This window comes from Salmo salar, chromosome ssa28, assembly GCF_905237065.1.
Source record: "Salmo salar chromosome ssa28, Ssal_v3.1, whole genome shotgun sequence".
In the NCBI taxonomy this organism is placed as follows: domain Eukaryota; kingdom Metazoa; phylum Chordata; class Actinopteri; order Salmoniformes; family Salmonidae; genus Salmo; species Salmo salar.
Genome location: NC_059469.1, coordinates 15,370,547 through 15,383,869, shown reverse-complemented (window position 1 = coordinate 15,383,869; position 13,323 = coordinate 15,370,547). Strand labels below are relative to the sequence as shown.

Below are 13,323 nucleotides of genomic sequence, written 5' to 3'. Positions count from 1 at the left end.
AAGATGATAAAAAAATAAGAAAAAAAGATAACATGTTTATTTCTTTGTATTATCTTTTCCCAGATCTAATGTGTTATATTCTTCTACACAAATTTCCCATTTCCGCAAACTTCAAAGTGTTTCCTTACAAATGGTATCAAGAATATGCATGTCCTTGCTTCAGGTACTGAGCTACAGGCAGTTAGATTAAGGTTCCGATCCTTAAAAGGTTTTAATAATGTTTACATACTGTTTTACCCACTTTATATGTATATAATGTATTCTAGTCATGGCTCGTCCTATAAGAGACTGAACATCACTTCACAATCCTGGGTAGTGCAGGCCAGCCAAACACAAAGCAATGTTTTGACTGCCTCTCGAACACAAAACTGTTAGGTAAGACACAAACGGGATTGAACAGTGTATTCTGTTGTGGCATACATACATAAACAACCAGTTGTGCCATGCTGTACTCTGACATTGATCTCGGTGTGAAGAGCTACGTGACATTTTTCCACCAGAGGGATTGACCCTCATATTAACTGAAACTGTGTAAGACATTACGTAAATAAATGTTTACTCAGCAGTCAAATGCACCAAATACTGTGTGCACATGAGTCAAGTTCAATGGTTTACGCAGTACTGTCTGGCCCAGTCATTACAATGCAACTCTCTCAGTCTTCTTAAAGCAGAGTCATCTACAGGACTTGAGTTGAAGGTGATTTGAGGACACTGCTGAACCTGAGTTAATGAGCTTGATCAAAGCAGAGACTTGTCATGCATTCATCTGAAACCACAGTCGCTGAAAATCGAACACTTCAAATAGATTATGTATCTAAAAGTATTTTAAACTAACATGTCCGGTAAAGTGGGGGGATGAGGTTAATGTTTGATACAGAGGTAACATTCAGAAAAGTGTGAAAGTCTTAGCTACACACCAGAAAAACAGGAATATGCACTTGATGCGCTTATACTGTACTTAGTACAGTACACACTGCAGCTGCTTTTACCCAATAGGTATCACTGAGGACAGGGACACAAATAAAGTCACCAACCCTAGCAGTGAGACAGCAGGTGTGTCTTGGTTATTAGTGTACATGGGACCTACAGACCCGCATACTCCATCCTTCACACACACGCACACACACACACACGTGCACGCACACGCAGACACACATGCACACGCACACACACACACACACACACACACACACACACACACACACACACACACACACACACACACACACACACACACACAGGATGATCTGAACGTTAGATAACTGGGCAGCAGAAATGTGTAATCAGGGTACAGCTGAAGAAAATAGACATCACTTCACAATTCTGGGTAGTGCAGGCCAGCCCGACACAAAGCAATGTTTTGGCTGCCTCAGAGAAGTATGCGTCTCGACCACAAAGCTGTTAGGTAAGCCACAAACTGGTTTGAACAGTGTATTCTGTTGAGGCAGACGTAGACGACCAGTTGTGCTCTGACATGTAGCTCTTCACACCGAGATCAGTGACATTTTAGCCACAGGGATTTACCCTCATATTAACTGTAACAGTTATGTGTAAGATATTATGCAAATCTACATTTGCTTAGCAGTAAAATCCACGAATACTGTATGCATGTGAGTCAAGTTCAATTGTTTACGTAGTACTTTCTGGCCTAGTCATTACAATGCAACTCTCTCAGTCTTCTTAACCTCTCTGGGGTATGTGGGACGCTAGCGTCCCACCCGCGGGACACACTATTCAACAGCCAGTGAAATAGCAGGGCGGCAAAAACCAGAAATACAGCTCAAATGAATCACTAACCTTTGATGATCTTCATCAGATGGCACTCATAGGACTTCATGTTACACAATACAAGATAAAGTTCATGTTTGATGTATAGCATTAATCTTTAGGATGTTTTTATCATAAATCTTCAGTAATATTCCAACCGGACAATTCCAATGTCTTCAAAAAAGAAAAGGAACACAGCTAACTCTCACGTGATCGCGCGCCACTGAACTCATGTCATTCTCTCAGTCATCATCCAGGACCTCTTATTCTCTCCCCAGTCACAGTAGAAGCATGAAACAATGTTCTAAAGACTGTTGGCATCTAGTGGAAGCCTTAGGAAGTGCAAAATTAACCCTAAGTCACTGTATACTGTATAGGCAATCACTTGAACAACTACAAACCTCAGATTTCCACACTTCCTGGTTGGATTTTTCTCAGGTTTTTGCCTGCCATATGAGTTCTGTTATACTCACAGACATCATTCAAACAGTTTTAGAAACGTCAGAGTGTTTTCTATCCAAATCTACTAGTGATATGCATATCCTACCTTCTGAGCCTGAGTAGCAGGCAGTTTACTACGGGCACGCCTTTCATCCGGACGTCAAAATACTGCCCCCTACCCTAGAGAAGTTAAAGCAGAGTCATCTACAGGACTTGAGTTGAAGGTGATTTGAGGACACTGCTGAACCTGAGTTAATGAGCTTGATCAGAGCAGAGACTTGTCATGCATTCATCTGAAACCACAGTCGCTGAAAATCTAACACTCCAAATACACGGCAGGTAAAGTGGGGGTGATGAGGTTAATGTTTGATACAGAGGTAACATTCAGAGAAGTGTGAAAGTCTTAGCTACACACCAGAAAAACAGGAATATGCACTTGATTACATTTACGTGAGTCATTTAGCAGACACTTTTATCCAGAGCGACTTACAGTAGTGAATGCATACATTTCATACATTTTTTCTCCGTACTGGTCCCCGGTGGGAATCAAACCCACAACCCTGGCGTTGCAAACACCATGCTCTACCAACTGAGCCACACGGGACCTTAATGCGCTTATACTGTACTTATTACAGTACACACTGCAGCTGCTTTTGTCCAATCGGTATCACTGAGGACAGGGACACAAATAAAGTCACCAACCCTAGCAGTGAGACAGCAGGTGTGTCTTGGTTATTAGTGTACATGGGACCTACGGACCCGCATACTCCATCATTCACACACACACGCACAGACGCACACTTACATCACAATGCCGTCGTCATGGGAGAGTTCAAGCACTGTGTTGTCTGATTACTGCCGTTAAAAACACCTGTAAAGGTTCAAACGGAAATGCCTTGTCCCATAGGGGTTCTACACTAAGGGTATTTACACACCTGCGTGTACAGACAGATGTAGGATCTTCATTTGAGCCAGTTTGTTACAGCAGGAAAATAATCTGGCAGCAACAGAAAATGTGAATTATTATGTGGATTATAATTAATGGATATTTTGTTAGGGGTTGATACATTTTTGTAAGGGAAAATCAAGCCTGAAATTTCAAAGTGGAAATTACTACTTCAGATGCCTTTTTAAACCTTAAATACACTACATGTTTTACATTTTCTGCTTTGAAGGAAAGTTCTCCAGCAACAGAGTGATCAAATTAAGATCCTACATCTGTATATCCACACCACCCATCCAGGACATGTTTATATTTGTATTTATTATGGATCCCCATTAGCTGCTGCAGACAGTTTGTTGGTGATGTGAATGTATTCAACCCTACATTCCTGTAGTCCACAATCATTTCCTTTGAGCTGCATGCCAGTAGTTCAAACAGACAGCTTGGTGCATTTAACATTTACATTTTAGTCATTTAGCAGACACTCTTATCCAGAGCGACTTGCAGTAGTGAATGCATACATTTCATACATTTTCTTTCCATACTGGCCCCCCGTGGGAATCGAACCCACAACCCTGGCGTTGCAAACACCATGCTCTACCAACTGAGCCACACGGGGCCGGTTAACATGTCAATACCTCTCACAAATACAAGTAGTGATGAAGTCAATCTCTCCTCCACTTTGAGCCAGGAGAGATTGACATGAATATCATTAATGTTAGCTCTCTGTGTACATCTAAGGGCCAGCCCTGTTCTGAGCCAATTGACATGTTCCTAAGTGGCACCTGACCACACGACTTAACAGTAGTCCAGGTGCGACAAAACTAGGGCCTGTAGGACCTGCCTTGTTGATAGTGCTGTTAAGAAGGCAGAATAACGCTTTATTATGGACAGACTTCTCCCCATCTTACAGTAGCTACTGTTGTATCAATATGTTTTGACCATAACAGTTTACAATCCAGGGTTACTCCAAGCAGTTTAGTCACCCCAACTTTTTCAATTTCCCCAACTTTCTCAATTTCCACATTATTCATTACAAGATTTAGTTGAGGTTTAGTTGCTTTTAGTTTTTGAAATGTTTAGGACTAACTTATTCCTTGCCACCCATTCTGAAACTAACTGCAGCTCTTTTTAAGTGTTGCAGCCATTTCAGTCGCTGTAGTAGCTGACGTGTATAGTGTTGAGTCATCAGCTTACATAGACACACTGGCTTTAATGAAAGCCAGTGGCATGTTGTTAGTAAAGATTGAAAAAAGTAAGGGGCCTAGACAGCTGCCCTGGGGAATTCCTGATTCTACCTGGATTATGTTGGAGAGGCTTCCATTAAAGAACACCCTGTGTGTTCTGTTACAGGTAACTCTTTATCCACAATATAGTAGGGGGTGTAAAGCCATAACACATACATTTTTCCAGCATCAGACTATAATCGATAATGTTAAATGCCGCACTAAATTCTAACAAAACAGCCCCCACAATATTTTTATCATGAATTTCTCTCAGCCAATCATCAGTCATTTGTGTAAGTGCTGTGCTTGTTGAACGTCCTTCCCTATAAACATGCTGAATGTCTGTTGTCAATTTGTTTACTGTAAAATAGCATTGTATCTGGTCAAACACAATTTTTTCAAAAAGTTTACTAAGGGTTGGTAACAGGCTGATTGGTCAGCTATTTGAGCCAGTAAAGGGGGCTTAACTCTTCTTAGGTAGGGGAATGATTTTTGCTTCCCTCCAGGCCTGAGGGCACACACTTTCTAGTAGCCTTAAATTGAAGATATGGCAAATAGGAGTGGCAGTATAGTCCACTATTATCCTCAGTAATTTTCCATCCAAGTTGTCAGACCCAAGTGGCTTGTAATTGTTGATAGACAACAATAATTTTTTCACCTCTTCCACACTCTTCCATGCTTGTCTTTCATAATTAGGGGAGATATACTTGGATGTGTTGTGTCAGTGTTTGTTGCTGGCATGTCTTGTCTAAATTTGCTAATCTTGCCAATGAAAAAATTATTCAAGTAGTTGGCAATATCAGTTGGTTTTGTGATGAATGAGTCATCTGATTCAATGAATGATGGAGTGGAGTTTGCCTTTCTGCCCAAAATTTCATTTAAGGTGATCCAAAGCATTTTAATAGTTTTAAAGCATTTATCTTTGTTTCATAGTGTTGTTTCTTCTTCTTTTCTTCAGTTTAGTCACATGATTTCTCAATTTGCAGTTGGTGGCTTTCAGCCTGAGTAGAGAAATCCTAACTGCCATTTTCGTAATTCCTACAGTCATTTTTAATCCCACTAACATGCTAAAATATTCTAGAACATTTTAGAAAATGTTTACTCCGCCAACATTTGAATTAGCAAGACAGTGGATAGAGGGGTATTTATTGGATTAAATAAATACATCTCTATCCACATCATTCTAAGCCTGCAGGGGCCCTCACCTGTCAAATGGGACAGGATCACACCACATCTGGGCTGCGTTAGCCTCCATTTCCCCCAATGGGTGGCTGGCATATAGCCACATCCATCTTCATCCTCTGACATGCTGTATGCTGCCCCAGACCGCACCACATAGTCCCATGTAACCCGCATAGTCCCTCAAGACCACACACACTCAGCAATGCATCAAATACCATGATACAGGGGACAGGCTGTGCCTGATTAATGGTCAATTTACAGTCAAAGAAAATAGTATTGACATATTTCAAATCCATATAGGATTTGATATGAAGTTAGAAATCGACAACGGAACAAGATGACTTATCGCCTTTGTGTCCTTGAGGTGGATTTAATCATAGTTTTATTACAAGAAGGCTAAGTTGGACCTTACACTGCACTCTACTACTGTGTGTGCATATAAAGACTCACACATTCAAATGAACTTATAATTGACAATATGCTTGTCATACTACAGTGTAAAGGCACCCAATGTGTTTTCACACAGAATGCATCATGCTTAGATGTGTGTAACTAAACATCTGCAGAGTACATGTAGGCCACAGTAAATATGGAGTCACTTGGCCACTTACACAGATTTGCAGGTGTTATAGCAGGTTCAGTGAAATGCTTCTCTTACTAGCTCCAACAGTGCAGTAAATGTCACGCAAATACAATACAAATAATCAAAAAACCTAAACAAGATACTGTATAAAGAAATGACAAATGGGACCAATTAACTATCCAGAGTAGACATAGAGTGAGCATTTGTCAGAATCGAGAATATAAATACGTGGTGTGTATAGACCAGAATATGAATACATCCAGAATATAAATACGTGGTGTGTATAGACCAGTATATAAATACACCCAGAATATAAATGCATGGTGTGTATAGACCAGAATATAAATACACCCAGAATATAAATACGTGGTGTGTATAGAAGGTATATAATTTGGAAAAGAGAATGGTATGTACAGTAGTACATTATGTATATTAGGATGAGCTATGTCGAGAATACAGTATATACATACACCGTGTGTAAACAACAGTATATAAACAGAATATGAGTTGACCTGAATGAAATGGTTCTGTACAGTACATGGGGCATTAGTCTCAAGGCACAGGACAGTGTACCGGGCAGGTAGCCAGCTAGTGATGGCTGTTCAACAGTCTGATGGACTGGAGATAGAAGCTGTTTTTTAGTCTCTCGGCCCCAGCTTTGATGCATCTGTGCCGTCTCTGTCTGCTAAGAAGGTAGCAGAGTGAACAGACCGTGGCTCGGGTGGCTGATGTCCTTGATGATCTTCTTGGCCATTCTTTCACACCAAGTGGGGTACATTTCCTGGAGGGCAGGCAGCGTGCCCCAAGTGACGCACAGTGCAGATGTCGTACCAGACGGTGATGCAGCCTGATGGAATGCTCTCGATGGTGCATCTCTAGAGGTTTGTGAGGGTCTAATGGGCCATGCCGAATTTCTTCAGCCGCCTGAGGTTGTAGAGGCACTGTTGCGCCTTCTTCACCACGGTGTCGGTGTGGTGGGACCATTTCAGGTCTTCAGTGATGTGCAAGTCAAGGAACTTGAAGTTGGAGGAAGGATCAAAATAGTTCTGTTATCTCTGGCAGAGATTGGTTGTGGTTGTGGTTGATCCTTCATATTAGTGACAGTCTATTTGTCTAAGGATGTTTCGTCTCTATAGGATGTGAGTTAGGGACACAGTTCACAGATCAGTTGGAGGTAATATATAACATGCACAGTAGATGCTGTTGGTAATATAGTATCACAATTTTTATTATATATAGAGTATACTGTATCTATCCACATTCTATTCTTTATTTGCTTGGTGAACTATGCACATCCTTAGACCTGCTTGGAGAAATCCTGAACTGTAAACTGTCATGGTCAAAACATGTTGATACAACAGTAGGTAAGATGGGGAGAAGTCTGTCCATAATAAAGCGCTGCTCTGCCTTCTTAACAACACTATCAAAAAGGCAGGTCCTACAGGCCCTAGTTTTGTCGCACCGTGACTACTGTTCAGTCATGCGGTCAGGTGCCACAAAAAAGGAATTAGGGAAATTGCATTTTGGCTCAGAACAGGGCAGCAAGGCTGGCCCTGGGATGTACACAGAGAGCTAATATTAATAATATGCATGCCAATCTCTCCTGGCTCAAAGTGGAGGAGAGATTGACTTCATCACTACCTGTATTTATGAGAGGTATTGACATGTTGAATGCACCGAGTGGTCTGTTTGAACTACTGGCACACAGCTCGGACACCCATGCATACCCCACAAGACATGCCACAAGAGGTCTCTTCACAGTCCCCAAGTCCAGAACAGACTATGGGAGGTGCACAGTACTACAAAGAGCCATGACTACATGGAATTCTATTCCACATCAAGTAAATGATGCAAGCAGTAGAATCAGATTTAAAAAAACAGATAAAAAAACCCTTATGGAATAGCGGGGACTGGGAAGCAACACAAATATAGGCACAGACACATGCATACACACACACGCAATAACATACGCACTATACACACACATAAACATGGATTAGTACTGTAGATATGTGGTAGTGGTGGAGTAGGGGCCTGAGGGCACCCAGTGTGTCGTGAAATCTGTGTATGTATTGTAAAACATTTTTTTTATTGTTTAACTGCCTTAATATTGCTGGACCCCAGGAAGAGTAGCTGCTGCCTTGGATCCATAATAAATACAAATACAAATAGTATTCAATGCATTCAAGACTAAATAGGTTGGGTTTCCAGAGTTGCTTCTGCTAGACATGTATCTCTGCCTCATCCTGTCACTACTTAGAGGAAGGCTGTGGTAGTGAATGTTAGTAAACATCACCTCTGATTCCTGTCCTGTAGTGTTATCTTTCCTATGAGAGAGATAACCTTGAAACACATCAACCGAACCAGGGGAAGACTTCAAAAGAAACAATGTCCCAGACCATGGCGATGCGGGCCCTGAAACTATTTAATCAGGTTATCTCCTCCTTCCCTCTGCAGGAACCTGGAACTATGTCTGCATCCCATATGGCACCCTATTCCCTATATAGTGTCCATAGGGCTCTGGTCCAAAGTAGTGCACTATGTAGAGAATAGGGTGCCGTTTGTGGGAGTTTAACTGAGGAGAAATACATTATGTAGCTCCTTTTCTGAGTCAAGCTGTTGAACAGGCTCACAATAGTTTGGTTGATGATTAAAAAAAAAAAAAAATTATCATACAACTCATAGACCCAAGGTCCTGCAGAATCAGGATCACGTAATCACATTTGAATATCAAACATAGAGATACATTTACTCTTTTCCAAAGAAAAACATACTGACATAAATCTCAGTCTCGTTACTCATTTTTATTTGCATTTTGGTTTCTAGAAGTTTCTCTGAAATGGTTAGCCACCATGGACACTTTTGTTTATTTATGGATAAGCTGGTTTGTGATACATTCTCTTTCTCTGTGGAAGCCATCACAGACGAAGAAGAGACCAGCATGATTACAGGCCTCTCCTTATTCCATAGATGACATCATAGATCATATCATCGAGTGGTTTGGGATTCTCTCTGTATGTGTCCCACTATGCAGTAATGTACATGAAATGCATACTGTATTGTTGAGCTTAGGCTAAGTGGTCAGATTTGTTGCTGGAGGGAAACATCAGGTCAAGAACGACCCCATGTGTACATACATGCATGTACACATACCGCACACATACACAGGCATGCAGGCAGGCAGGTACACAAACAGCCACACACACACAGTATATGTGGTACACTACACACACACACTTCATGTGGGTCCATATGCTGTCCACTGCAGGTTGTTACGGGTGGTCTTATCACGGTGAATTACACCTTTCAGATAACAACCTATCAAAGCTGGGCTAATTGCTTACTCCTGTAGACTAAAGGCCAGATGCTCTGTTACCTCTGCGGTTGTTTTTCTATTTGACTTGTCGTCATGATTTCATCGTTCCTGGGAGTGCGTATTGTCCAAATTTAGTTGTCCAAGTTCCCAAGATATGTAACTTTCAAAATACACAAATCATCCCCATATGATGCAAAACTCAGCATCATATGATGCAAAACACAGCATCATATGATGCAAAATGCATCATACTGGGATGATTTCTGTATTTCGAAAGTTACATACCTTGAAAACTTGCGTGCTGACAAGCAAAACATGTTGGGACTATGTCAACAATGGACTAATGATAGAAGTACCAACATAGTCTTCCTGTAACTGCTGTAAATCTGCCACTCAGTCACATTCATCTGCTTTTTCCATCTAGCAGTAGTAGCAGCAGTAGAGATGTACTTCAGGCCTCTAGATTTCCAGTGGTTCTCTCCCAATGTTGTGTCTGGCTCTCCAAACTGTATCACACCTGAGGGGATATCTTATCCCAATCAAAGGAATGAGGTTAGATTTCAGATTCTAGTTGTGACAAGCTGCTGACAGCACGGTATGGTGCTGGTACAGAAAAACTCAACTTTGAATTTAAGACCACTGTGCATTCACCCCCAGTCCCTACATAGAATGTCAGTTTTATAAGGACTTAACCCAGTAATCATGGTCAAAGTATTTGTTTTAACGTGAGGCCCTGACTGTTTTCACTCAGCATAACCCAGCTGATGGCCTCAGCTATTTCTCTTTCCAAACCTAAAGGCTGATCTCAAACAATTTACATAAAGTTATACATATTAGTTTACATTAAGTAATGAGTACGGCGAAACAATCAGACCAGAAGTGAACGGGAACATCTCAGGGGTCAACTTCACCCCTTCTCCTTTTACTAGAGACAATGAGGGTACATAACCACAATGCAGTGCAGTAAAGCAGTTAATGGTGGTTGGTCAGGCATCAGCTTGGCTCTCCCAGCAGCAGCTGCCTCCACGCCCTCTTTGTCATCTTTAATCATTTCACAGGCTGATAAATATTTGTTATTATTCCCAAAATTCTCACATCTTACAGGAATATGTTCCTGCATGGGCATGCCTGGCACTTACTTGTACCCTGAAAACTGCTCCCGTTTGAAAGCATTTTTGCGCTGCTTGCCTGCTAGCCCTGCGATAACTATACTTAGCCAGCTAACCGCAGTACTTTGCCCTGCAGTTAGGGCTGAGAGAGTGTGAGAGAGCGAGAGAGAGAGAGAGAGGATGCTGGGATCTTCAGTCCCTCCCCTCCATAATTAGAAGAGACTCGTTAGTTTAGAGGCAGTTTGCTCGTTTGCTATTCAGCTGTTTTGAGCAAACATGGTTGGCAAGACTGCCCTACATAACATTATAGATAAAATCTACATAGGCCTACTGTTAAAGCTGAATGGAAACAACATCTTGCAGAGATTGGAAAGACACTAAAGTTTATGGAGACACACTAAAGTTCACTCAGGTGTTACCACAAGGATATTTCCCTCTGGTTTCACTGTGTTCAGTGCAGCCCTTGCCATCGGCACCTCAGGGGGGTGATGATATTGACTTGATGTTTTCTAAAGAGGACTGTGAGAACAGGGGAAGCTGATAGGACATGGCTGCACCTTTCAACAACTGTCTTTTCTCTGCTGGATAAACAGCCAGGGAGCAGCCAGATCGCTTCCTTCATTACAGCAGGCTCCAGTTCTTTGAAAGGGATGAGCTGTCGGGTTCAGCATGATGTGTCATGGCCCCTTTTGTCCTGTGGTGCCTGTATATGATCCCTTATGACAGAAGGGCTCACTAGGTGTGTGTGTGTGTGTGTGTGTGCGCGCGCGTGTGATTACTGTCCCTCAGAGTGATGCCAGAGCAGACATTCCATCCAGGTGACTCAATAGGCCAGTTTCAAGAGCACCTCTTCAGCAGATAGCCCCATGCATTGTATCTCTTGTAGACCTGTATCATATTGACACAATACTGTCTTTCTCCTACGGGACAACTGTACCAGCTCCCTATCTGTCATCCTCTTCAAAACGTTAAACTTGAGAAGTGTTGCTCATACAGTTTCACCAGAGACAGTGAAGTTCTAAACCATTGTGTAAAGCTTTAAAGCATTGAACAAAGCTATTATGCTGAAACAGAGAAGTATTTTTCTATCACAAAACGGAACTGTTTGGTAGTCTGCCACCTCCTTCCCAAACCCTGATCCATACATTCCAACTCAATGTCACTTTCAGCTTCGATGAAAGAGGATTTTGGCTCCTCATGACACGACAAGCGATAACGTTTATATTTCTGTAAACAATAACACGTCAGTATGATCATAAAACAAGTCTGTAGTTGTGTCTATCCTCCTTAAGCCTGAGGGGATCTGAGTCGAGGAGACGTTTGAAATGGATCCTCTCTTTGAAGAGCCAGGGCAGATCGTCATAGGTACTTACCCAGGACGACAGACCATAATAATCTGCTGCCAAGCTTTATACAGCCGCTTTCTTTCCCACACCTAGCACCTTACACAGGCTGGTAGGAATTCAACACGGGAGGTGTGTGCGTGTGTGCGTGCGTGCAATACAACTGACCATAAAACATATTTTAATTTGAGTATTATTTATCTATTTATCAGTTTGACCAAAGTAGCAGAGAGGCAAAGAACAGAGAAGCAAATCCTGCTGTTTTTCAACATTCAAAACAGATCAATATGGAAGAGTACTCAAAGAGTCAGTGAGCTAAATCATTTATTTTAGCTTTAACGACTGGATCACATTGACAGGCTGCCAGGTAAGAGTAACAGGTCAATCAGGGGAGAATGACTGCCCCCTCGCATTGAGGATTTCCAGTTAAAGGCCGACCGCGGTACTGCAGACATTGTTTCCAGAAAAACAGGATCCCCCATTATAGTGAATGGGGAAATGTCGATCTTCGTAGTCAATATTCGTGGATATAAAAATAAAAAAAACACAATCATGGCACCAATAATTGCTTCTATTTCACCAGATGTATGTCCTTGAACCGATTACTTTCACACACAGACAAAGTTATAAGGATAATTTGTGGCTAATGGCAGTCTGCAGTACCTCAGTCAGCCTTACATTTCAGCTACTCCATGAGAGGGGGCAGCACTGAGCTAGCCTGCAACGTCGCTTCCTAGAGTAGCTCAAACTGCGCATGCAATGCTTCCTTTTGCCCTCAGAACAGCCTCAATTAGTCCGGGCATGGACTCTACAAGTTGTCGAAAGCGTTACACAGGGATGCTGGACCATGTTGACTCCAAAGCTTCCTATAGTTGTACCAAGTTGGCTGGATGTCCTCTGGGTGTGGTAGACCATTCTTGATACACACAGGTGTATGTGTGTAGCTTTACACAATGTCCGGGTTTGGCCCAGGGTAGGCCGTCATTGTAAATAAGAATTTGTTCCTGACTTTCCTAGTTAAATAAAGCATCAATGAAAATTGTCTCAAGACTTAAAAATCCTTCTTTAACCTGTCTTCCCCCCCCCTTCATCTACACTGACTGAAGTGGATTTAACAAGTGACATTAATAAGGGATCATAGCTTTCACCTGGATTCACCTGGTCAGTCTATTTAATGTAAAGAGCAGGTGTTCCTAATGTTTTGTCCATTCAGTGTAGATGGGCTGTCATGTAGAGACTCATTTGTCTTCCAACCAACAGGTCAAAGTCTTCCCCACCTGACATCAGTGAATCCCCGACCCTATCTCCTCTTTTTGAAATCCCAAAAGGATGTTGCTGAACTTTAACATTCTATAACAACACAACTTTTGCATTGCAGTTAATCCAATTATTCATTTTGTCATGTCAGACTGT

General features: G+C 41.8%; 1 non-coding gene across 1 annotated transcript; it reads right to left on the bottom strand.

Annotated features, from left to right (window-relative positions):
• Positions 1 to 3,696: 3,696 nt before the first annotated feature.
• Positions 3,697 to 3,772, bottom strand: trnaa-ugc (transfer RNA alanine (anticodon UGC)). Its single transcript has one exon. It is a non-coding gene; the product is annotated as a tRNA-Ala (tRNA).
• Positions 3,773 to 13,323: the final 9,551 nt, after the last annotated feature.